The 27037-nt window shown below is 40.3% G+C and overlaps 1 non-coding gene and 1 pseudogene across 1 annotated transcript; both read left to right on the top strand.

The window, feature by feature from the left end:
- The first annotated feature begins 3096 nt into the window (after positions 1-3096).
- Positions 3097-27037, top strand: LOC117633986 (annotated as a pseudogene).
- LOC117636218 lies at positions 23319-23425 on the top strand. The gene has a single exon (XR_004587019.1). It is a non-coding gene; the product is annotated as a small nucleolar RNA R71 (small nucleolar RNA).

The raw sequence follows: 27037 nt of genomic DNA, 5'->3' as shown, positions 1-27037 counted from the left end.
AAACCAACTTCATCTTCTTCGTGGACTTGGTTTGTGGTTTTGAAACTTTGAGCTCCGTACATTGATTTTTTTTTCAAGCTAGAATCCTTACTCTGCGCTTGAGAAACCATGGTTATAGAGAAATCAAACCTGCAAGTGAAAATATTTTAGATTTTCAAATAACAAAGACGACGATTTTTTTATAAAATCGACGTAGTATTCAATTTCACACGACACTAGATAATAACAATCGACATAATAAGGAATTTATCACGTCGGTAGTTAATTACCGACGTGGTATTACAAAAACAGAGAAGTGGCTCTAGACCCTTTCGTTCTTTTCTTTATATTTTATCAAATTTTGAAAAACATAAAATGATTTTCACCAGAAAAAAAAAGTAAAAAAGATTTTCAAAACAAAAACCATGATTACAAAGAAATCAAACTTGCAAGGTAAAATGTCCTAAACCCTCAAATACAAACAAAGACAGTCATGTAAAAAAAAAAAAAAACAACGTAGTATATCATTTCACACGACGCCAGGATCAGAACAACTAACGTAATAAAATTTTCACGGCGGTCTTTAATTGCCGTCGTGATTTATGATTTCAAACCACGTAAGTAAGAAGCCACCGTCGTCTTATTTAGTTGAAATACAAAAAACAGAGTAGTGGTCCCAAACACTTTCGTTCTTTGTCTGTATATTTTATCAAACTTGGAAAAACGTAAAAAGATTTTCACTAGAGAAAACTAAATAGATTTTCACAACAAAAACCTATAATGATATGCACATGCAAAACAGAAACAAAGAAAGTGAGAAATGCTTACCCTTTGAGTGCAATGAAAGTTTTCTTTTCGTGTTTGGAGTTTCAGTTCAGAGGCGAAGACGAAGAGGAGAGGAAGATGATGAGATTCTGACACATCACTTTGGGACGGAAAAATGAGAGGAGCGTGAAATTTTTTTCTTGGGTTTGGAAACAGTAAAAGTGTAGGTCAGGTAAGGCAAAAAGTTTGAATTATTCACAAACCGTTTCACAACACGACGCTATTAAAAGAAACCTCCCTAGTATTTACTTTTATATGCGATATAGATTATGTTACCGCCCTTGGTACAACACTTTATACAACAACATTTTTTCGAAAATGCTGTATTTAGATGACATCACACGACCATTAGTTCTTCCAAAACGACATAGCTCGCTGTGTTTAATTTCAAACACAACGACAGTATATTAAATAATATCGACGTTAAAACTTTAATTTAGAACGACTGTTTGTTTATAGAAACCGACATCTGAAATTTTGTTTAATATGGCGCTTAATAAAAAATAAGCGTCTTGGAGTTTGTTTATTTGACAACGCAGTTAATAATGTGATTGATGTGGTTAGGAAAGATTATTGTTTTAAATTGGGGCTTTTCATGTATTCTTTGACTTAGGGTTCCAAGTTGAATTCTTTTGGCCTTTGCTCTCTCTCACCTCTCTGGAAGCAATAATTTGGATGTTAACGATGTATGTGTTTTGGGGTATCTCAAAGACACCAAAATGCACACATCGTTAACTTTCAAAAAATTGTATTTCTCAAATTATCTTTCTCAAAAAATTGTCTTTCTCAGTTCTCTCTCTCTGGTTTAGAGGCAAATAGTTTGGATTTTGATGCGTATGTGCCTTTGTGTATCTCAAAGACACAAAGACACATACGTCATCAATGTCTAAAATATTGTCTTTCTCATATTGGTGGTTCGATTATGATGAGGAACATAGCTCCCACTAGTAAGATTTCATATCTCTTGGGATCTCATTTGCAATTGTCTCGTGGTTTTTTTTTTCATTCTTGTCATTTTGTTCATCTACCATCATAGGCTACCAAAATCCAAAAACATTCTTAAAAAGCAAAAAAAAAAAAATAAGATGACGGTTTACAAATAAGGCAAACGTCGAAAACAAATAAATATGACAGTAATTTCACTTAACGACATGGTAAGAAATGTTATACGATGCTATAATTGAAGAAACCGACCATCATGGTATTCAAATTAAAATCGTCTTGATATAGTAAAAATACGACTTGGATATTATGAATTTAGACGTCCTTATCTACTCTTCTAGTGTCATGGTTCACTGAACCCTATACGACAGTACTTTTATAAATTCCGTCGTAGTACATATACGGTAAAACGTCGATCATTTTATCTTTACCGTCGTGGTACATGGCTTGAATACAGTGCAGCTTACTAATAGTACTGACATGGATTTTGTTAAAATTATACGACACTGATTAAGAATAGTTGGTCGTGTTGACCTAGAAGTTAACACGGCGGCTATTTTTGTAAATCGTCGTTTTTACTTTCTACGTCGGTTGTTTCCTACATGTTGTCGTTGATTTTGAGCTTAGAATTTAAGTCAGGAGAAAACATCTCTAATAAGACGACGCTTGTTAAGTTTGATGCGTCGTGTTGTTGAAATACCCACGTCGTTTTTTTGTTACCGTCGTCTCTCTAAACATAACGATGGTATTATTTTCTTCCGTCGTTGTTTTTTGGTCGCCTTTTTCCCTTTTTGTAGTAGTGTAATTTCTCTTCATAAACCTTCTTAGATTAGTATCTTTGAATATTGAGGTTCTTCATGCTTCCAAATTTGAGAAAGAAGATGGATAGAGTAGAGAACCGAGAGAGAAGAGTTTTTCTCTCTGGGGAAGGAGAGAATATAATTATTATTGAAGGAGGAAAACATATTATATATATAATATTACATATTATATATATATATATATAATATTACATATACATAATAATTAGATGAAACTTCACTTTGTCAATTTCTCCCTCCCACTTCAAAGTTCAATCTACAGTAATTTCCTTCTACACATGCTTAGCATTCTTGAGCTACACATATAAACATACACACTTAGATAAATGGGTTTGAGTAATGATAAAGTGAGAGCAACTAGCCATGACCTTCTTCAAGCTCAAGCTCATGTGTGGAATCATATCTTCCAGTTCATAAACTCCATGTCATTAAAGTGTGCAGTTCAATTAGGCATCCCAGATGTGATTCACAGCCATGGCCAACCCATATCCCTTTCCATCCCAGGGTGGAAACATACACACTTAGATAAATGGGTTTGAGTAATGATAAAGTGAGAGCTACTAGCCATGACCTTCTTCAAGCTCAAGCTCATGTGTGGAATCATATCTTCCAGTTCATAAACTCCATGTCATTAAAGTGTGCAGTTCAATTAGGCATCCCAGATGTGATTCACAGCCATGGCCAACCCATATCCCTTTCCAATCTCATTTGCGGCCTCAATGTCCACCCTTCGAAAGCTCATTTCATTGCACGCCTCTTGCAAATCCTTGTCCACTCCAATTTCTTTGCACAAGACCAGCAAGTTCAGCTACCACTTCTTCCAAACAATAATAACAACAATGAGAATATTGTTCATCAGGATCTTGATGATGAAGAGGAGGAAAAAGCTGTTGTGGTGTATAGCCTAACACCAGCTTCCAGCACTACTACATTTTACTATTTGTGTGATCAGATTTTGAGCGACGAATACAAGTTCGTCGCGCAAAATGCACTACAGCGACGGAAAAAAAGTTTCGTCGCACAAAATATTGAAAACATGCGCGACCAAATTTTTCGAAGCGCAAAACGTCTTAGCGACACAGAAATTTTACTTCGTCGCGCAAAGTGAGGGAAAAAAAACCCGGGTTTTTTGTTGGCGCCAAACACTTGTGCGGCGAGAAGAATCGTTGCGTAAGAAAACCTAGCGCGACGATGGAACACTTCGTCGCGTAAAGGTGAACACAAAACAGTGGATGCCGTGAATTGGCTGCGAAAACTTGTGCGACGACAGGATTTGTCGCAAAAGACACCTTAGCTCGACGAAATCATTTATCGTCGTGTAAGAAAACGAGGAATTTTATTTTTTTTGGCGCCAAAATAATTGAGGGGGGAATATTTTTTTTTGCGGGACGGAAATAGTTTTCGTCGCGTGCAGTTTGATGTCGGTACATTCTTGCACGACAATAATTAGAATTTGCGCGACGAAAATGTCATGCGTGGCACAAAAGTTCGATGTCGACACGTGCTTGCGCGATGAAAAAAATCGTTTTGTGCGACGGAAAAATGGTTTTTCTCAACGGCAGTTTGCACGACAAAATCAATGGTTCATCGCGCAAAGTCCTTATTCTTCATATTAGAATTCTGCCATTGCAGAGGCAGAATGCAAAAAATATAGCATTCTGCCTCTCTGTCAACCTCTCTGCCGCTGCCTCTGCTGGAAATTCAGTACGTTCATTGGGTAAGTATTTTTTGTCGTTAGTTTAAAAGTATTAATGTAAATTCATACAAATGCTATTAATTTTGTTCTCGTTAGTGATATTTGTAATTAGCAATTGGTGGAGAACGATTGAGAAGGTATTTTATTCGTTTTATATATTAAAAATGTTAAAGTTAGTTTGTTATGTTTATATTTTTTTTGTGAAGTTATATTTATATTATGTTGTTAAATTGTGCGTGACGTAGCACAATGTGTTGTGATGTACGAAAGTTAATTGAAATTAACTTCGTACTTTTATTTTTATGTTTAGTAACACTTAGTTTCCCGTTCGAGATTAGTTGGATTTCGTACATGGATGCGTAAAGCATGACTGCGGTCCAATTAATTCTTGAATTGTCCCACTATTTGGATAGTTTGGTAATGCATAGTGTTGTCACGTAATCTACGGCTACAGGATTAGGTTTCGATTGTGGAGATTTCGGTGTCATCTCGGTACGTTCTTCGGGTGGTACGTAGGTATTTATACCTATACCCACCGGAAGAACTGTATCGAGATGCTGCCAAAATTCATCCATGTCAAAATCTAATCTCATGTAGCCGTAGGTTACGTGACAAGACTATGCATGGGATAGCGCCCTTCCCGGAGGCATAAGGTGACATTATAACTTCGTATGAAGTTGTTGTGATTGTTGTGTTGTGATTGTGGTTTCAGGAATTATGAGCAGAAGGTGGATACAGAACCCGAATAGATGCACAGACGAATACTTGGATGGAATCGAGGATTTTATTGAGTTTGCACGTAGACACAACCCGGGTGCAACTAGAATCCGTTGTCCTTGTAGGAGGTGTAATAACACGTTGTGGGAGACAATTGAAAATGTTGGATTTCATTTAGTAAGGAACGGAATGATTGAGACATATAGCATTTGGAACCTTCATGGGGAACAATTAGACCATGCTTCGTCTTCAAATGCCACAAGAATGGACAATGTTGAACCTATTGTGGATCCTAATGATCAAGTCATGGATATTATACAGGATGCTTTTCCATTTGCATCAACCAACATCAATCACGAAAGGGAAGATGACGTGCCTACACCAATAGACAGCGCGAAGTTTGAACAATATGAAAAACTGTTAAAAAATGCCAACCAAGAGTTATACCCGGAGTGCGAGAGCTTTTCCGTTCTCACGGCCATTGTAGAGCTAATGCACGGAAAAATAAAGTATCGTATGTCGAACCTGTGTTTCGATTACTTTTTGTGGGTTTTCAAGAGAATGCTTCCGACGGACAATTGTTTGCCGAAAGACCATAAACACGCGCAGAAGATGTTGAATAGTCTTGGATTAGGTTATGAAAAAATTCATGCTTGCAAAAATAATTGCATGTTATTCTACAAGGAGCATGAAACTTTGGATACATGCCCTATATGCAATGAGTCGAGGTTCAAAATGACATCTCAGAATAGAACGACTAAGATCCCACAAAAAGTCATGCGTTATCTGCCCCTGAAACCTAGGTTGCAGCGATTGTATATGTCGACGCATACTGCCACAGACATGAGATGGCATAAGGAAAAACGGGTAGACGATGATGTGATGCGGCATCCTGCAGATGGGGAGGCATGGAAAGAGTTCGATCGAACGTTCCCCGAGTTTGCTGCTGATCCCCGAAATGTGAGATTGGGACTTGCCACTGACGGATTCAATCCGTATGGGGTTCTAAACCAACACCACAGCACTTGGCCGATTTTCGTATTCCCATATAATTTGCCGCCTTGGAAATGCATGAAAAAAGAATACATGATGATGACTGTTTTGATAACTGAGGATCCTGGGAGGTCAATCGATGTTTACTTAAGGCCGCTGGTTGATGAGCTGAAGGATTTATAGACAAACGGTGTTCGCACGTACGATAAATCAACTGGGAAGATGTTCACTTTGCGGGCAGCAGTTATGTGGACTGTGAATGATTTTCCAGCATATGCAATGGTTTTTGGGTGGAGCACAAAGGGTTATATGGCATGTCCTGTATGCAAGGAAGATGTAACTTCTGGTTGGCACGCAGGAAAAGTTTGTTACCTTGGTCATCGGAGATGGTTGCCATGGGACCACGAGTGGCGGGAAAAAGATAAAGAGTTCGACGGGAACACAGAGCGTCGCCTCAGACCTAGAGAATGGTCCGGTGATGAGATCTTGGAACAACTTAACCGTTTGGATTTTGCTCCGTTGGAAAAAGAGTTAGTCGGACCAGACCTTCTACACATATGAACTGGACTCACAAGCCTATGTTTTTTGAGCTCCCATATTGGTCGAAACTCAAATTGAGGCACAATCTAGATGTGATGCATGTTGAGAAAAATGTATTCGACACATTGGTGGGCACGATTCTAGATATCGAGGGCAAGACAAAGGACACAATCAAAGCTCGTCTTGATTTGGAAAGAATGGGCATACGAAGGGGTTTATGGATGAATAGGGACAGTGATAAAGCTAGAAGGGATCTTGCATTCTTTTCTATGAAACCGAATGACAAAAAAGAGTTTCTAAAGTTTGTATCGTCTGTAAAATTTCCCGATGGGTATGCTTCTAATATCGCACGTTGCGTGAATGTCGATGGGGGTAAATTTACTGGACTTAAGAGCCATGACTGCCATGTGTTTATGCAACGCCTACTTCCTGTGGGTATTCGACATCTATTGCCGGAAGATGTTGTGAAGCCAATCATGTTGTTGTCCAGATTTTTTTCCCAATTGACGGCAAAAACATTGCGAAGGACAGACATGTTTCAGTTGCGCCATGACATTGTCCAAGTCCTATGCAAGTTTGAGATGATATTTCCTCCAGCTTTCTTCACAAGTATGATGCACGTGATGGTTCACTTGCCAGAAGAGGCATTGCTTGCTGGTCCTGTCAACTATCGTTGGATGTATCCAATAGAAAGGTATATAATCCTTTTCGTTTGTGTATGCATCATTATCACAGGCTTGCTAATTTGTATCATATCTTTTTATTTTGACAGGCTTCTCGGAGAGCTGAAAAAAAGTGTACGCAACAGGGCGAAGCCCGAAGGATCAATTATAGAGGCTTGGGTTCAATATGAGTCGCTTACTTTCTGTGGAATGTATTTAAAAGATGTGGAGACGGCTTTCAATCGTCCTCAGCGTAATAACGACGGAGGTATGAGAAAGGAAAAACTTTCTGTTTTTGCCCAAAGCGCACGACCCTTTGGAGATCCTGGACGAGGAGAGTCGTTTTCTAGAAATGACATGGAAGTAGCGCATTGGTTCGTACTGAACAATTGTGATGAGATAATGGCATACTTAGATGAGCATGAAGAGATGATGAAGCGAGAACATCCATCACATTTAGTTGCCCAGAAACAACGTGAATTATTTCCACAATGGTTTTTGGAATCTGTAAGTTATAAGTGTTTTGTATTTGACAAATATAAATTGTAGTATTTAATTTTATCAAACTAACATGTGAATGGTTTTCTATTATATTAGGTGAATAAGTTGAAATCATCGAATTCCCCCACTTACAGTGATGAGTTATATAACTTGGCCTTCGGCCCGATTTGAGCTGAATTGTTTTCGGGTTGTTATATTAACGGTGTTAAATTTTTGGGGGCTGCACGAGATGACAAGTTGTGTACGCAAAACAGCGGTGTCCATGTCCCAGGTGGAGGCGAAAGTACAAACATTGATTTCTATGGCAAACTCACAAATGTCGTGCAATTGCTTTACAAAGATCGATACCAAGTCATCATGTTTAAGTGTCGATGGTTCGATACCAACCCAAATAGGGCGGCAAGTGTTAAAATCGACCATGGAGTACTGTCTGTGAACATTAACAGAACTTGGTATGATGACGACCCTTACATTTTGGCGAACATGGCAACACAAATTGTGTATTTAGATGACCCTAAAGCCGGAAGCAGTTGGAAAGTTGTTTAGAAGATGGATCATAGGAACGTGTATGCTATACCAGAACTAGACCTAACTGACAACGACGTCGACAGTGTGGCTGACCAACGTTTAGAATCATCACTGGAAATTGATGCGGAAACACTTCGAGATACACATGTTATACAAGAACCGTTTCAAATCCAAGGAGTGTCTTCAATTGAAATACCGATTCAGTCAATTACAATTGACCTCAGGGATCTTCCAAGATTCGATGTTGCAGTGGGCATGAGCAGCGAAGATGATGTAGTTATAGTAGACGAGGAGGAGGAGGATTGGGAGACCTAAAGTGATGATAGCGACGATAACGAAAGTTATTATAGTTCAGATGATGAATAATTACATTTGTTCTAATTTTATTATGTTAGTGTACAGACTTTGTGTAATACAAATGTTTGAATATATATATATTACAAATATCCAAACCTTATATATGTGCACAACTCAAACTTTATTCAAATAAATTTAGTTATAACACATTTGTAAATCAATATATCCAAACCCTTTTAATAATCATTTTTAATTTTTGTTTTTGACAAAACACATTTATAAAATGAAAATGATACAAAATTTGTTATAAAACATTGATTGATCAATAAATATATCCAATCATTTTTATACAAAGTATGAAAACTATTGACAATAAACATTTTTCAAAACTGAAAACCCTTGCGCGACGAAGTGTTTGCGCGACGGAGGAAAACTCGTCGTGCAAAGTTTGCGCGACTCAAAATACACTAGTCGCGTGAAGTTAATTAATTGCGCGACAAAGAGTCCCCCGTCACGCTCTAAAGTTTGCGCGACGATAAACATATGTTCGTCGCGCAATATATATTATTTTATAATATATATTATATATACACATATATATTTGAAATTGACGATCGAGTTAGAGTATTGTTTCATATAGGGTCCTGGAGTGTGGGTGTAAAAATTCATCAAAATCGGAATTAAAATAACCGTTAAATCATGAGTTATCATTTATAACCGTTCAAAAGTTTTGTCCCGTTACTTGATCTCTGAATGTTTTTTTTTTTTCGATTTTTGGGGTCTAAGATCTCGAAGTACAAATAAACGAGTTTGGCGGCTGGATTGCTGAAACAACTTTCGTAGAATGCGTTTGGCATAGCAACCATATATTCACAAACAATAACTAGTTTACTTATACATTCGTTAAACATAACATAACATGATGTCATATCACCCTAGTGTAAACATCTGAAATTGAAGATCAAATTGACCAATTGTATTCATATAGGGTAAAGAAAAGTAGCTGCAAAAAATTACACAAATCAGAGCTAAAATAACCGTTAAATCTTGACTTTTCATTTACAACCGTCGACAAGTTTCGTCCTGTTATTCTATCTCTGAATGTTTGTTTTTTTCGATTTTTGGCATATACGATCTCGAAGTGTAAAAAAACAATTTTGCCGGTTGGATCATGAAAACTAGTTTCGGGTTTAGGGTTTCTGCGGTTTAGGGTTTAGGGTTTAGGGTTTACGGTTCATGGTTTGCGCGACGAATAAACGTGTTTGGTCGCACAAGGCAGCGCGACAAAGTGTATACTTCGTCGCGCAATATAGCCAGAACTTTCACATTTCAGTCTCTCCCTCCTCGGATACTTAGCGAAATTTTTTTTCGGAAGGTTTTGCGCGACGAAAAAAGTGGAATCGTCGCGCCATACCAGCCAGAACTGTCACATTCCACTCTCTCCCTCCTTGGACACTTAGCGAAAGTTTTTTTTCGAGGTTTTGCGCGACGCGGTACGTATACGTCGCGCAAGAGTTCAATCTCGCCCCCAAACCCTAAACCCAAATTTTTTGGCGGACTGCCAACATTGCGCGATGAAAAATATATTGCGTCGCGCAAGAATTCAATCTCCCCCGCGAAACCCTAAACCCCACATTTTTGGCGGACTGCCAACATTGCGCGACGAAATTTAAGCCAGCATCGCGCAAGAATTCAATCTCGCCCGCGAAACCCTAAACCCCAAATTTTTAGGCGGAATGCCAACATTGCGCGACGAAGTTAATAATTTCTGCGTCGCGCAAAAACTATATTTTAACATTGCGCGACGGAAGATATATTTTTTTCGTCGCGCATGGGTCATTTAAAATTTCTTTCGCGACGAAATCTCTTATTCGTCGCGCAAAATCAAATAAAATTTCAGAAACCACGCGATGGCCTCCTTCTTCCCCAGTTTCTGAAAATCCTCAGCTCCGCCGTCTCTCTCCCCGCCGCCGCCGCTGCCTCCTACCCCGGTGTAATTGGACCGCGCCCGCGACGAAGGTGGTACCCCCGAGCTCCCCCGCCATCACCGTTGAGCCAGCCGCCGCGTTTTCTTCGGTTTTGGCCGAATCTCCTCCGCCGTGATTCTCCCTCCTCCGGCGACCAATTCCGCCACCTCAGGTATGGTTTCTGTCCTATTTTTCATGCTTTAGCTGAATGTTGGGTAGGATTTGTGAATTTGTTGCACTAGGCCGCTTAATTTGAAACCCTAAGTTTTGGCCGGATTTTGATTTTCAATTCCGGCCACTTCCGGCCATTTTTCGGGGTATGCCCGAGAACAAAAGTGGCTCCAATTGATGTTTTGAACCTAGGGTAGGAACCTTGGCCCTTAGTTTTAAGAATTTTTCGGCGATTGGTATCGCTTTGGACACCCGCTGGAGGCGGCGCGTGGGACGGCGCGTGGCTGACTGCCGCCACCTGAATTAGGTCCTACTGCAATCCTGTAGTTGTCACGAGCGCATAGGTGTTTTCGGATTGGAATTTGGTTACCGTTTGCGTCTCGAATGGATTTTGCCGATTGTGCGATTTCCGGGGTTGTTATGTTCGGACCGTTGGATCGAACTCAAACTCACGTATGGTGTACCTTGTATTTCTTGGATCGTCTACGATTCGACGGATCGTGGATCGGAGTCCCGGATACTCCGAACTCGCAAACCCTAGGTCAATAATGTGAATAAAATTGTATGTGTTTTCATATATTTGTATATTTTATTAATTTGTATGTGTATTAATGAAATTGTGCAGATGTCAGACCTGATTACACGTCGTAGGGCGGTGACGACCACGCAGGGTTCGGAGCCCCCGACTCAGCTGACAGCTGCTGCCACTGCTGCAGCATCTGCTGCCACTGCGCCAGCATTGATGGACCGCTTGGCAGTTGGACCTGCGGGGTCCCAGGCGCCTGCCTCATCAGCGTCATCAGTGGCGCAGCCTGTTAGCGCCAGGCGGCGTCATCGGCCCGCCAGCACCACCGACGCCACATCCACTGATGCGTCGGGGTCACAGCCAGGTATAGTTTTCCTTTTTCTCCATTTAATTTTATTGTTATTTCTTGTTTTTGTGTGTGTGTGTGTGTATTTGATTGTTCAATTTGTTATTTATTTAACATTCATGTCATCCTTCTTTGCAGCCAAGAAGAACACCCGAGGGCCGTGTCGGCAGTTGAAGACGGCGAAGGTCACCCGGGTGACCAACAGTCGTATTAACATCGGATACGACGAGCGACATCGGGCTGCACCGACGGCGGAGTTGCATAGCTCCTTGGCCCACGACATTGGTCATGTCATTCGGAGCTATTGCCCGATGCAATGGAAGTCTTGGAAGGTGATGCCTGACGAGACCAAGACTGAGGTTCGCGCCAGTTGTCGGTATGTAGGCCTTTTCATTCTTTTTCTTTCAAACGTTAAATTTATATTATTTAAATGTATGTAATTAATTTATTGCAGACGAACTACAACTTGGAGGACCTTGATGAAGAGTCGTTGGCGTACGTCAACAGACTCTTCTCTGAGAGGTACAAGCAATGGAAGAGCGACTTGCACCACCATTTTGAGGCGTTCGATGATCCGCAAGTCGCCCTTCAAGAGGGGTGCCCGAAAGAGCTTGAGGGGCGGGAGGATAGTTGGGCGTGGCTCTGCGCTCATTTTCAGGCGCCCGCTTTTGTGGTAATTTTTTATATTTATTTTTATTTTCTTACTAATGTTTATTTACTTTTTTTTATTTAATTTAAATTTCAACTAATACATTTTATTTTTTGTATAACAGAATAAAGCCAAAGTCAATAAGGGCAATAGGAAGAAGAAGACTCTTCTCCATCATTCGGGTTCCAGGCCCTTCTCCTATAGGATGGATGCCCGGCGTCAGGTAATAATAAAATAATTTTTTTTAATTTTTAATTTTTAATTATTCTTAATTTATTTTTTCGTTCTAATATTTTTCTTCTTTTGTTCAATTTAGGGAGGGTCCAAATTCCCAGAGATCGACGTATTTGGCGACGTTTATGTTCGACCTGGGAATGAATTGGCCGAGTCCCTTCATGTAAGTGTTATTTATTTTTAATTCTTATGTTACGCATTCAACTTTAAAGGTTATTATATGAATGTTTGAATTTATATTTTATGTTATGCTAAACAGACGATGATGGTGGAGAGGAGCCAGTTGGTTCTTCAGGAGTCCGCCTCCCAACTTCCTCCCGATACTCCGATCGAGTCTGTGGATCCTCCACAGGATGCTGGGTTTCAGATCTTGACGGAGACATTGGATCAGACTCTAGGGAGGAGACCGGGGACATATTGTCAAGGGATGGGGAATGCCAGGCGGAGGGAACCCAGACCCCGTTCATCAGCGCAGTCAAACAGTCAGGTCACTGCTTTGACAGCAGAGGTGGCCACTCTTCGGAGCCAGATGTCGGTCATTCTGCAGTCCCTCGTACAATCCGGCATTCCAGTCCCAAATTTTAATGTGCCGACCTCCCAGCCCGTCCATCCCGAGCATCCCCACCAGATGCCGGCCCGTGTAGATCCCCAGACCTCTGAACCGCATGTGCCAGACGATAATGTAGATTTTGGAACATTATTCGATTAGTTTTTTTATTTTCGTAATTATTTTTTAAATCTTTCTCTTGTAGCGTACATTTATTTTATATAATAAATTTGTTATTTACATAAATTTTTTTATGATTAAAATTTCAATTTATTACCCAAAAAAAAAATCAAATTTATTTTTTTATAAAATAAAACAAAAGTAATATTATTATTATTATATATTAATTTATATATATTAATTTTGCGCGACGAACAATTTGTCGTCGCGCAAATTTATATATCCGAAAAAATAATGTTTCGTTTTTTTATATAAATATAATCATTTGCGCGACGAAAGATTCGTCGTCGCGCAAAATTCTTAGGAACGCATCGCGCGACGCAGTATACTGTCGCGCAAAATTTTACGCGCAAAGATCTTGTCGTCGCGCAGAAGTTTTAGGCACGTATCGCGCGACGTAGTCTAGCGTCGCGCAAAATTTTACGCGCCAACATCTTGTCGTCGCGCAATATTTTTACGAATTGCGCGACGATGGTCTCTTGGTGCCGCAAATGTCTACGAGACGTCTTGCGCGACGAAAACTATTCGCCGTGCATTGTTGTGGCGACGAAGACTATTTCGTCGCGCGTAATTTTGTGCGACGAACAATTTTGTCGTCTCTGAACCTTTGGTGTAACGAAGGGTGAGCGTCGCACTCAATTGCGCGACGCATGGATAAAATCTGTCGCGCAAAGTCTTTCTTCACGACCTTTGCGCGACAGATTGCGCGCGACGATTTTTTTGTCGCGCTTTTGTTTGTGCGACAATATGTTAGTTTGTGCGACGAAATTATCTTCGTCGCGCAAATACTAAAATGTAGTGGTGCACGCTTAGCACTTGAGAAAACAAAAGCAGCCTTGTGCAAGTTGTTAGTAGAATAAACAGTCCATAACAAACAACAAACATCTACAAGCAAAAACCACATGTTTCCAAGAAAACTAATTGTTTATACCATATATGACTGGCCAATTAATGAATGACACGCGAAGACCAAGCCTTGGAATAAGTGTAGAAATATTTAACTATAAACTAAGCAAGGCAATTCCTCTAAACCAAACAAAACATACGCCTCATTCAAACATTACATATTATGGCCATGCCTCTACATTACATATCAAACAAATCACACATCTCATCTCAGTCTCCCTCACTCCCTTGTCCAGATTATGGCCATGCCTCTACATCTAATTTCGCACAAACTGATTTCACATCTACACCAGATTTCGAATTAATTTAACATACCAAAACCAACACAAGCAGAATATTTAAGAATTTTTTACTTAACTCTTGCACTTTGAGCACAGGACTTGACCAATCTGCAGCAAGAAAAGAACCGAAATTTCAATCTTAAATACAAAAACTAAGTCATACCCACCTGCCCAGTAATCTTATCAATTTTTTTGATCAAATAAACCTTGATCTGTGAATCCTGCCACAGCCTACATCCCAAAATTAATATAAGAAAATCCCCAGATCAAAGAAAAAGGGAGGGAACCAAAATTTATCATATATGGGTCAAATATCTGGAAAATCAAATGAGGTGCGAAATATTGGTGTAACTTATGGACCATTGACTTTCTTTCCTTACACACAAGGATTTCCATTATAATATATTTGATTTACTTTAATTCATGATTTTCTACTGTAAATAGAAATAGGAATTTATTATTTACTTGACCACTAAGGCTCCGTTGTATTATAAATATTTCCTCCTACAAGGAGAGGAATATACGGAAAATTCCCACAAACAAATATTCTCTCATAATTCTCATATTTTAGGAAGCTATCAAAGCAGGTTGATTGACTAGGCCTGAATTGGGCTTTTACCCTTACCTAATATGTGGTGTTCACATGTTGGGCTTGAATGTTTACCCATACCCCTTACCCAATACGTGGTGTTCACGTGTTGGGCTTAAATGATTGACTCCACTGTGGACTTGGCTCCATGTGTGGCCCACTACGTGGTGGTCCCACGTGAGGGGGCGTGTTGAAGAATATAAGTCTCACATTAGAAATTTGACTAAATAAAAATAAAATATATAATGAATTGTTCTACTATTAATATCACCAAGGCTTTTTGTGATAAAACCCCACACCTATTGGGCTTTGTAGGTGGTTAAGTTAGGGACGATATTCGGGTTGTTAGTAGTGGGCCGCTGGCCTGTCTCTTTGAAATTTAACAAGGTATTAAGTGACGATCTTGAATTGCTGACTCTAGTTTCAAACCCCCACTGCCGCTATGGGGGTTGATTTTTTCAACCTTCATGGAGGTAGCACCACTAACTCCTTCTCTCCTTCTCAACCATCCATAGCTGAGTTGAGTGTCTAGGTGGCTCAGCTCCTACAGATGCAGACTTCGACCTCGAACCCTATCCGGAATCAGGATCCTATTTTGATGATCCCGAACCCGGTCCTGAATCAAGATCCTATTTTGATGGCTCTGACCCCGACTATAATGACGACGACCCCGACTCTTATGACTACCCAGACCCCGAATCTGTTTATGATTCAGACCCAAATCCCGACTTCGACTCCGACGAATTTCAAGCCATGAAAAGGACCATAGTCCCCGTTTAGCAATTGAGAAAACTCAAGAGAATCCATAACTACATAAACCTGCTCTTGTGAAACATTCTCCAAATAAGGCTTCAAAATTTGTCCATTGACCTTAAAGTGGGTGCCATTCTTGATGTTTTCTATCTCCATAGTTCCGTGGGGAAATACTTGAAGCACTTTGAATGGTCCAACCCATCTAGACTTCAGTTTACCTGGAAACAGTAGCAAACGTGAGTCATACAAAAGTACTTTCATACCTGGTTGAAACTCCTTCCTAAGAATTGCTTTGTCATGGTAGAGCTTGGTTCGTTCTTTGTAGATCCTTGCATTCTCATATGATTCATTTCTGAGCTCTTCCAACTCATTGAGTTGGAGCTTCCTTACTGTACCAGCTTCTTTGAGATCAAAATTGAACTTCTTTATGGCCCAATATGCACGGTGCTCGAGCTCCATTGGCAGATGACATGCCTTTCCAAACACCAGTCGATAAGGGCTCATTCCAATTGGGGTCTTGTACGCTGTTCGATACGCCCAAAGTGCATCATTCAACCTTAGTGACCAATCCTTCCTTGTAGGGCTGACGGTTTTCATCAAGATGTTCTTTATTTCTCTATTGCTGATTTCCACTTGTCCAAAGGTTTGAGGATGGTATGGAGTTGCCACTTTATGTGTGATGTTGTACTTCTTCATCAATGCCTCGAAAGGTTTGTTGCAAAAGTGACTGCCACCATCGCTAATGATAGCTCTCGGAGTTCCAAACCTAGTGAAAATCATATCTTTGAGAAAATTCAAAACAACTTTGTGATCATTAGTTCGTGTAGCTGTTGCCTCAACCCATTTTGATACATAATCTACTGCCACTAGTATGTATATGTATCCAAAAGAAGATGGGAATGGTCCCATGAAGTCAATTCCCCACACATCAAACAGCTCTACCACTAAAATGTTGTTTAATGGCATTTCATTCCTGCGACTGATGCTCCCCATTTTCTGACACCTATCACACTTAGAGCAAAAATCAAAAGCATCTTTAAACAATGTAGGCCAAAAGAAACCAGATTGTAAAACCTTTAAAGCTGTCTTTTTAGCACTGAAATGACCTCCGCATGCCAATGCATGACTGAATGTTAGTATGCTTTGCTGCTCACTCTCTGGAACACATCTTCGAATGATTTGATCAGGGCAATACTTGAACAAATAGGGCTCATCCCACATGTAGTGTTTCACCATTGAAAAGAACTTCTTTCTCTCTTGAAAAGTCAAATCATCTCTAATTACACCAGAAGCAAGATAATTGACAAAATCAGCATACCATGGCTCTTTATCTTGAATGACAAAGAGTTGTTCATCCGGGAATGATTCGTTGAGAGGCAAAATTTGTCCATCTCCATGGTTTTCATCAACAAGGCGCGACAAGTGATCAGCAACAACATTTTCACTCCCTTTCTTGTCTCGAATTTCTAGGTCAAACTCTTGTAACAAGAGTATCCATCTGATCAAACGTGGTTTAGCATCTTTCTTGGTCAACAAAAACCTAAGAGCTGCATGATCAGAGTAAACAATAACTTTAGAGCCAACAAGATATGAACGAAATTTCTCTAAAGCAAAAACAACAGCAAGCAACTCCTTCTCAGTTGTAGAGTAATTGAGTTGAGCATCGTTTAACGTCCGACTTGCATAGTAGATTACGTGTGGCAGCTTATTTACTCTTTGACCTAAAACAGCACCAATAGCATAGTCAGAGGCATCACACATTAGCTCAAAAGGCAAAGACCAATCTGGTGCCATAATGATAGGAGCAGAGGTTAGTTCACGTTTCAAGGTATTAAATGCATTCATACAATCTTTATCAAAGTGAAATACAACATCTTTGGCCAAAAGATTGCACAATGGATGAGTGATCTTGGAAAAATCCTTAATGAAACGACGATAAAAACCAGCATGTCCTAGAAAGCTTCTCACTCCCTTCACTAAAGCAGGGGCTGCCATATTTGAGATGATGTCAATTTTTGCTTTGTCAACTTCAATACCCTTGTTGGATATTACATGCCCCAACACAACACCTTGTTTCACCATAAATTGACACTTTTCCCAATTGAGAATCAAATTTGTTTCCTGACATCTTTGAAGCACTAGAGAGAGATGGTTAAGACAATTATCAAAAGAAGAACCAAAAACTGAAAAATCATCCATGAATACCTCAATAAATCTCTCAATCATATCTGAAAAGATTGCCAGCATACATCTTTGGAATGTTGCTGGGGCATTGCAAAGGCCAAAAGGCATCCTCCTATATGCAAAAGTGCCAAAAGGACAGGTGAATGTAGTCTTCTCTTGATCTTCCGGAGCAATCACAATTTGATTATAACCTGAATATCCATCAAGAAAACAATAATATGAGTGACCAGCTAATCGCTCAAGCATTTGATCAATAAAAGGCATAGGAAAATAATCTTTTCTAGTGTCTGAATTCAACTTCCTGTAATCGGTGCAAACACGCCAACTAGCTGCAGGTCTCGTTTGAACAAGCTCTTTATGCTCATTTTTTACCACTGTGATTCCAATCCTCTTAGGCACTACGTGAACAACGCTGACCCATTTGCTATCAGAAATCGGGTATATGATACCCACATCTAGCAACTTCAGCACTTCAGCTCTCACTACTTCCTTCATGTGTGGATTGAGCCTTCTTTGTGGTTCACGAGTTGGTTTTGCTCCCTCCTCCAATAAAATTCGATGCATACACATGGTAGGGCTTATTCCCTTGATATCTGCAATAGACCAACCAATGGCTGATTTGAACTCTTTTAGCACCCTAATTAGCTTATCTTCTTCCAAAGGGGTGAGGTCAGATGCTATTATAACTGGGAGAGTTTCAAACTCAGCTAGGTAAGCATATTTTAGATGTGATGGAAGTGGTTTAAGGTCAAGTTTTGGAGGTTTAACAATAGAAGGGATCAGATGTGTGGCAGATGGTTCTAATGGCTCTATAAGAGGCGAAAAGGTGGAGGGATATGGTTTTAATGCTTCCAAGGCAGCCACCATCTCCATGAGCACTTCTTCATCAAAGTCATTTTGAGATTGACTCAAAACATATTGTAATGGATCATTGGATTGTGCCAGCAAAAACTTAGAGAAAACAAGTGAATCAAGCACATCAATCGAACAACAATCAATTGAACTAGAAGGGTGAGAAAGAGATTCAAACACTTTGAATTGTACAGTTTCTCCTAGCACAGTCATGGTGAGGAGACCATTTTGCACATCTATGATCGTCTTTGCCGTGGCCATAAAGGGTCTCCCAAGCAAAATAGGTAACTCACGATCATGTATAGGAGCCTCTTCCATGTCCAACACTACAAAATCAGCAGGCAAAATTAGTTTGTCAACTTGAACTAAGATATCTTCCACTATACCTCTTGGATATTTCACTGATCGATCAGCAAGTTGCAATGAAATAGTTGTTGCCTTCAAATCCCCCAAACCTAATTGAAGGTACACTGAATAGGGCATTAAATTGATGCTAGCCCCCAAGTCAAGCATAGCCTTTTTGTAACACCTCGACTCCAAATTTAACCCATTATTTAAATTATTTAAGTGAAATTACAAATTTACCCTTGAGGTAGGGGTAATTTGGTCACTTTCTTACTCAGAAAGAGTTTGGGGTAGTGACTGCTATTTTTGGGTAGGTCGTACCGAGATGAGTCCATAGACACGTAGTGGGCTCGAATCGGAGTCGTAACGAGAGAGATGTGGTCAAAAGAAACTCAGTGGCACAATCGTAATTATTTTGAAATGGGATTTTTATAAAAATCAGATTTCTCTCTCTCTCCCTCTCTCTCTCTCTCTCTCTCTCTCCCTCTCTCTCTCTCCCTCCCCCGCGTGGTCTCTCTCTCTCTCCTTTCTCTCGCGTGCCCAGCGGCAGCCGGCCACATTTTGGCCGGCCGTTCTCTCATCCAGCCACCGATGACGACGGGGTTAGTACCAAAATGACCGGGGCATCGTCCTCTTCCAACCCCAGCCAGGTCCTGCCGCCACCCGCCGTGGTTTCGCCGAAAAATGGAGAAGAAGCGGCCGGTGTCATCCGAACTTCTCTGCCGTCGATCTCCCTCCTTCGGCCATCGATTCCGACGAGTGAGGTATGGTTTCTCACCTACTTTTCATGCTCTGGCTGCCTGTTGGGTAGGATTTGATCGATTCTTAGAGTAGGTAATTCGATTTACGAATTGAAATTCGGCTAGTTTTGGGATTGCGATTCCGGTCACATCCGGTCAGTTTTTGGGGTAGGTCCAAGAACAAAAGTGGCTTCAAATAGGGTGTTATACCTAGGGTGGGAGTTTGGAGCCGTGGTTTTGAGATTTTCCGGCGGTGCGTAATCACTTTGGGCACCCAGCGCTGCCGGAGCGTGTAGCGGCACGTGGGCTAGGGTGGTGAGGTTGCACTTTACCTCGATGAGATCCTTAGGTTGTCACGAGTGTGTAGGATTTTGCGGATCTCAATTTGGACGTCGTTTGACTATCGAACGGATTTTCGCATATTGCGCGTTATCCGGGTTCGATAGGTTGGGATCGTTGGATGGTCTCGAATATAATATATGTTAATTTAGGAATTTCTAGGATCATGTAGGATTTCACGGATCGTGAATCGGAGCCCCGGATGTTCCGATTTATTCATTTAAAGTTTATGTTTTATAATAACCGTCAGATCGTGCAATCGTGAGCGATCTGAGCGCCCGATCTGGACCAAACTTGCAGGACGAGTGTCATATACCTTGTAGAACCCATAGGAACTTTCGGATCAGACTTTGGAGGTCGTGGGCCCCGTGGGTCCGTTTGACCCGGGTTGGGGTAGTTTGACCCTTGGTTGATCGGGAGTCTTCCGGAGTAGTCTCACCTTCCCAGGAGGATTTAAATGACCGTAGAGACAGGTCTTGAATGTTAAATGAATTATGTTGATTATGTGGGATTAGGATATTAATTGATTACTTTAAATTGGGGAATTATCGGATGATAGACTGTTGTTGAGGTTTACACAATATTAGAAATCAATATATATATATATATATATTTATATATGGTTGTAAAGGTATAAAAAGAGTCTAGAATGTCAGTTTGAAGTGCTATACGCACTACTTTAGGTACCTCCCCAGATTTTGATTACACTATAAGTACCACCCTGTGAATGTTGAGGTCGCACGTGGCGTAGGTTATCCGGCGTGTTGACAGACACCATACGTGGCGTTGGTTGTACCGGTGTATGGGGAGATTATGTGATGTTATGTTGAGGTCGCACGTGGCGTAGGTTATCCGGCATGTCGACAAACCCCATACGTGGCGCTAGTTGTACTGGCATATGGGGAGATATTGTTGTATGATGTTGAGGTCTCGCATGGCAAAGGTTATCCGGCGTTGAGACAGACCCCATACGTGTCGTTGGTTGTACCGGCGTATGGGGAGATTATGTGATATTATGTTGAGGTCGCACGTGGCGTAGGTTATCCGGCGTGTTGATAGACCCCATACGTGGCGTTGGTTGTACCAGCGTATGGGGAGATATTGTTATATGATGTTGAGGTCTCGCGTGGCGTAGGTTATCTGGAGTTGAGACAGACCCCATATGTGGCGTTGGTTGTACCGGCGTATGGGAAGATATTGTGATAATATGTTGAGGTCGCACGTGGCGTAGGTTATCCGGCGTGTTGACAGACCCCATACGTGGCGTTGGTTGTACCGGCGTATGGGGGGATATTGTGATAGTATGTTGAGGTCGCACGTGGTGTAGGTTATCCGGCATGTTGACAGACCCCATACGTGGCGTTGGTAGTACCGGCGTATGGGGAAATATTGTGAAATACATAGAGAAGAATAAAGGTATTATATATGTTTGGAATCGGGCTTTAGTGGGAAGAACTACGTATGGCTTGATCCCTCAGTGAGGTTACGTAGGCAGCCTAAAGTTTCTAGGTGCAGCCGCAGACTAAATGTTAGTCCTGTTGTTCTATTGAGGTTGGTTCGGACCTTGTTGTTGGTCCTGAAATTTAGGTGAAAATGAGATGTTGTCTTGTTAGGAGTTTTAAATTTTGTACGTTTAATATTTGGGAATTTAGATGATGGAAATCGCATTTGACGTTCATAAATGCTTTTGAGTTTATATTTGCATTGTTTAGAGTCTGCTGGTAAATATTGCGAATTATTGGAAGGCCGAATGCCATTTATGTGAATTGCATAAAATTATATTGTGCGTGCTGCCAGTTGTGGATATAAAATGTGTTTTATGCAGGTTGAAAATTTGGGCAATGTTCAATTTACAGGGGAGACTCTGCCGAAATTTCGGTAGAAAGTCTCATACCCTTATTCCATTTTGGGAAAAAGGGTATAGTTTTAGAAGTGGGCCCGACATCGGGGTGATGTCGGGAATTTCTACAGGATTCATCTCGGGTTTCGGGAAATTTAGGGGGGGTCCTTTCACTTTCCAACTAGCTTGTCTCCAATGGTGATATTGATAGAAAAACTACTCGGATCCTTGAGTTTTGGTGGGAGCTTTCTTTGAAGTGCATCACTCACATTTTCAGACACCATCACCTTCTCATTAGGTCCATACTTCCTCTTATAAGTCTTTAGCTCCTTGAAAAATTTCCCATACGCTGGCATATTCCTAATGACATCAAGCAAAGGTAAATTAACATTCACTTTACTTAAAATATCAAAAATTTCTTTAAATGACTTATCCTGCTTGCTTTTGGCAAGTCTTCCAGGAAATGGGATGGGTGGAGAGTAAGGTTTTTCAGCCTTGTGAAAATTTGGAGCTTCAAACGAAGAAGTGGCATTGCTTGGATCGTCATTCGGTTTCTCATTCTCTTCTTGAGTGGGGCCTGCATTCACATGATCAGATTCATTAGTAACTTCATTGCCAACTCCATTATTAATAACCTTACCACTTCTAAGTGTTATGACCGCTTTGGCTTGCTCTTGGTTCCTTTGAAGTATCACCGGTTGGCTTGGAAATTTTCCGGGTTCTCTTTGACTCAAAGCATCAGCAATCTGACCTAATTGTGTCTCCATTTTGGTTAGAGCAGCTGAATGTTGTTGGAGAGTACTATTGGTAGTTTGCTGGAATTGAACGGTGTTTTGAGCTAGCATTTTGACCGTATCTTCAAGCGTAGTGGCAGGCTTTGGTTGGAAATTTTGAAATTGATTGTTATTCTTCCATGAGAGATTGGGATGATCTCTCCAACCAGGGTTATATGTATTAGAGAACGGGTCATTCCTCGGCTTCTGATTGTAAGAATTCATGAGATTCACTTGCTCTTGAACGAATTCGGGATAAGCCTCACTAGCCGAGCATTGATAAGTAGGATGACCTGGTATGTTGCAAATGGCACACACCTCAGCTATCTTAGGCACCATATTGAGCATAGAATCGAGCTTCTTTTCCAAACTAGCCACCTGCAAGGCAAGATCATTATTAGAACTCATTTCATACACTCCAACTCGTTTACCTCTTGTATCTTTGTGTTGAGCATTAGATCCCAACATCTCATAAATGTTATATGACTCTTGAGCATTTTTTTTCTTCAAAGCTCCACCTGCTGCATTATCAACAGTCGATTGACATGTTTGGGTTAGTCCATCATAAAAAATTTGCATTTGTAAGTAAAGAGGTAACCCATGATGTGGACATTGCAGCAACAGCCCTTTGAAACGCTCCCAACATTCATTGAAAGGTTCTCCATCATCTTGTTTAAAGTTAAAGATTTGCCCTCTCAAAGTAGCTGTCTTTTGAGTAGAGAAAAACTTCTCCAAAAATTTCTTAGCTACGGCATCCCAAGTGGTGAGCGAACCAGGTGCTAAAGTCATTAGCCAACCCTTTGCTCTATCTTTCAATGTATAAGGAAAAACCCTCATCCTCAGATTTGCTTCACTCACTCCCTGCAAAGGTAAACCACTCACAACATTGTAGAATTCCTTAATATGGGCTAATGGATCTTCGTTAGGTAAACCATAAAAAGAAGGAAGCATGTGAAAATGTGAAGATTTGAGATCATAATTTCTAGCTTCAGTAGGCAGCAAGATGCACGAAGGTGAATTTGGTATAACTGGTTGAGCATAATCTTCCAAAGCTCGGTTGTCATCGTTATTGCCAGCCATCTCTTCTTCTCTGTCAGAATTAGAGTTATCGAAAGAATCTACACTCGTTGGGCTAGAAGAACTATTGTCCTCTTCTACACTGCTAGTCTGGGCACTAGCTGATATAGAATTCTCAAAAGTGTTGCTCTTCAACCGTTCAAGTCTTTGGCCTATCTCAGCAAGTGTATCTGACATATACTACCTGAGAAACAAAAATAAAACGAAATTAGGGTTTGAGAACAAGCAATTATAGAGGACTGAAATCAGTCCCCGGCAACGGCGCCAAAATTTTGTTGTGTTCCTTCCAAGTGCCAATATATGGTTAGTATAGTGGTACAAGTAAGGGTGTCGAACCACAGGGACCGATTGGACCTCTATAAATTACTAGTTTTGAAAGAACCCTAACTAAAAATGAAAGTGACAATTTGAAAGTAGTTTTTGTGTTGTAAATGAAAAATAACTTAAAATGCAAGAAGAATGTAGTAGTGAATGATATATTGATGTAGAAAGAATAGGGAAGAGACCAGGGATTTCGAATTCACCATTGCAAAACTAATTCCATGTTTATAAAATTAAACCGTATTCAACTACCAACCTGTTTCCAGAGTTCGTTTTACATATATATGATCAGCCATATGATGTGTGGTTTTGATCAAATTCTCCTAATCTGCAACCTAATTGGGATGTTCAACTTTGGTTCCAAGTTAAGAGTCATTAGCATGCAAGAAAACGTTAAAGAACCAAAGAAAATACACAGCATGATGTTTGCATAGCATTCTCTTCATTCATTCACATGTCTACCAAGATTAAGCATGATGTTTACTATAACCTTGTCTAGATAATCTGTAGGCAACTCTAATGGTGATCAAACATTAAAATTGACAAACAAATTGAACAATAGATTCAGTGAATGAAACAAGAAGCAGATTGATGAACTGAATACTTTAACTTAGAAACATGGATCAATGTTGCAAGGCTACATCGAAATCCCTAGCTATGAATTTAGTTACACATCATGTTCAAAGAGAATAAAACAAAATAAACAACATGAGTGAAAATAAATTCATGAGAGGAAACCCTTGAACCAATTCTGATGTTGAACTTCTCCAAGAACCACCTCTTGCGCTGAGTCCTAATGGTGGAAATATATGGACGGCTAGGGTTTTAGTGTGCATGAAAGGAGAGAATAACCAAGAAGTCCGTTCTAGGGTTGTGAAATTCGTCCAAAATAAATAGGGGTTTTAAAAGTGGCTAAAAGGCAAGTTTTTATTGGGTAAAAGAGGCTGCAAGATATTCCAAAGAGATCCTAACAAATCAGCCTTTATTTTGCACGTTTTTGCCTTATTTGGCACCTCCAAATCAGGCTAGAAATCCCCATTGCTTTCCCATTCTGCTCTTAGTCTTCAAACAAGCCAGGTTCTCCTTGGATTCTTTATTTGGACTTCAAAACAGGTCACAAAACTTGTTTCCACGTTTGAATAAGGGTCAGCTCCAAAACTGCGTGTTTTCATTTCTTTTGCCTTCAACTTGATCCTAAAGTAGATGAAATTGCATACTAACACAAAATAGGGTAAAATGCAACAAGTTTAACTCAAAAATACCACAAATAGACTAGAAATAGATGGTATAAATGTATAAATATATGAGTTATCAGATATGGTGAAAACGAGAGAGAGGGAGAGATCCTTACCCATTCGTACGATTTGCTAAGAGAGGAGAGCATGATTCATCGATTTGGTGGGCAGAGAGAGAATGAGGATCAAAATCGATTGTCTAGGGTTCTGACTTTATCCTTGTTGTTGTCAATGGCATCGTTGCATTGATGGTGTCGCTATGTCATAGTGATGTGAATATATAGGGAGATGAAGACTTCAGAGATGTGATAGAGAGGGAGAGAGAGGGTTTGAACGTAGATAGGGAGAGGGCTTCATTAAGAGGTAAAGGACTTTTCATCAAATGGGGCGTGAAAAAGTAGGTTGAGAGAGAACTTAAGTTTTAGCATGTTTTTGAACCACGTCGTTGTTTTTAATAATACTGATGTGATTTTCACAACTTAAGTTTAGCGTGTTTTTGATTGACGTCCTTTTTTTTATTGAGAATTGACGTGCTTTGATACCCTACCACTTCGCTTGTATAAGTACCGACGTGGTTTGTAGCATATTTTACAACCACGTCACTTAAATGAAATTCTGACGTCTTTTAAGTGACGTGGTTTTAAAATATTGGCATAATGAAAGAGAAGAGAGAGACCAAGAGAATGAAGACAATTGAGATTTGAGAAGGGGCATGGGACCCCTTTGGTCCCTATGTGGCTCTGTCACTGCATGTTTTTATAACCACTTTATTAGCGAGTAAGGATAATGACTTTAACATGATTCATGTTGTGTGGATTTGTTTAGTTTTATAATTCCGTTGCTCTCCTGACCCTAGCGGTTTTCAATAATTGTCTTGCGTGCACAAACCACATTTTACTCTGAATCATTGTTATTTGTTTGCTGTAAGAGTTTACATAACAGTACTTGCATACAATAGAAGAAAACAAAACATGGGTTTCCCAATTTCCAATTATCTCTCCCTCTCTCCTTTACAGCATTAAGCTCCTCTAGCTCCCCTCCACTCCACACACTTATATAAAGAGACGTGCATCAATCCTAATTCTCACCAAATCTTGAGCCAACAGCAAGGCATGGGTAGTGAAGTGAGAGCAAGTCATGAGCTACTCCAAGCACAAGCCCACATTTGGAACCACATTTTCAGCTTCATAAATTCTATGTCCCTCAAATGTGCAGTTCAATTAGGTATCCCAGATGTCATCCAAAAACATGGCCAACCCATAACTCTTTCCGAGCTTGTCTCAGCCTTACCAATTTCCCCAACAAAAGCTCATTTCATCCCACGCCTCATGCGAATCTTAGTCCACTCCGGCTTCTTTGCTCAAGAAAGTCTGAGTGGCGGTGAACAAGGTTATGTACTAACAGACGCCTCCGCACTCCTCCTGAAAGACAATCCCATGAGCGCAAGGCCCTTCTTACTTGCCATGCTCAATCCCATCTTAACCGATCCATGGTAGTATTTGACCACTTGGTTCCAAAATGACTTTCCAAAAATACGCCGTTTCATGTGGTGCATGGGATGACATTTTGGGATTATGGGAACCAGGACCCGACTCTTGCATATTTTTTCAATGACGCCATGGCTAGCGATGCCCGGTTGATCTCGAGCTTGATGATTGATGACTGCTGTTTGTGCAAATAA

Source organism: Prunus dulcis, chromosome 7 (genome assembly GCF_902201215.1).
Source record: "Prunus dulcis chromosome 7, ALMONDv2, whole genome shotgun sequence".
NCBI classification, from domain to species: domain Eukaryota; kingdom Viridiplantae; phylum Streptophyta; class Magnoliopsida; order Rosales; family Rosaceae; genus Prunus; species Prunus dulcis.
Note: the sequence above shows the minus strand (reverse complement) of the source record. Positions and strands in the feature narration are given on the sequence as shown.